An 841-nucleotide genomic window follows, 5' to 3' on the forward strand; every position below is an offset into this window, starting at 1 on the left:
AAAACAAAAATATTGCCACCACATCAAAATAATTAAACTGTTATAAAATTCAAAATTCATGCAATTCTTCCTTTTTCAATTAAGAACATTTTTATTCAAGAAAGGTGATGGATTCATAGGACATTCATAACTTTAAGGCATAGACACTAAGACACTAATGATCACAAGACACAAACATAGATAAACATAAACACTAAAATTCAAAAAAACAGAAGAATAAAGAACAAGGAAATCAAGGAACGGGTCCACCTTAGTGATGGCGGCTCTTTCTTCCTTTTGAAGACCCTATGGAGTGCTTGAGCTCCTCAATGTCTCTTCCTTGTCTTTGTTGCTCCTCCCTCATGATTCTTTGATCTTCTCTAATCTCATGAAGGATGATGGAGTGTTCTTGATGCTCCACCCTTAGTTGTCCCATGTTGGAACTCAACTCTCCTAGGGAGGTGTTTAGTTGCTCCCAATAGTTTTGTGGAGGAAGGTGCATCCCTTGAGGAATCTTAGGGATCTCATGATGAGTGGGATCTCTTGTGTGCTCCATCCTTTTCTTAGTGATGGGCTTGTCCTCATCAATGGGGGTGTCTCCCTCTATGTCAACTCCAACTGAATAACAGAGGTGACAAATGAGATGAGGAAAGGCTAACCTTGCCGAGGCAGAGGACTTGTCCGCCACCTTATAGAGTTCTTAGGCTATAACCTCATGAACCTCTATTTCTTCTCCAATCATGATGCTATGGATCATGATAGCCCGGTCTATGGTAACTTCGGACCGGTTGCTAGTGGGAATGATTGAGCGTTGTATGAACTCTAACCATCCTCTAGCCACGGGCTTGAGGTCATGCCTTCT

Source organism: Arachis duranensis, chromosome 10 (genome assembly GCF_000817695.3).
Source record: "Arachis duranensis cultivar V14167 chromosome 10, aradu.V14167.gnm2.J7QH, whole genome shotgun sequence".
Classification (NCBI taxonomy): Eukaryota; Viridiplantae; Streptophyta; class Magnoliopsida; order Fabales; family Fabaceae; genus Arachis; species Arachis duranensis.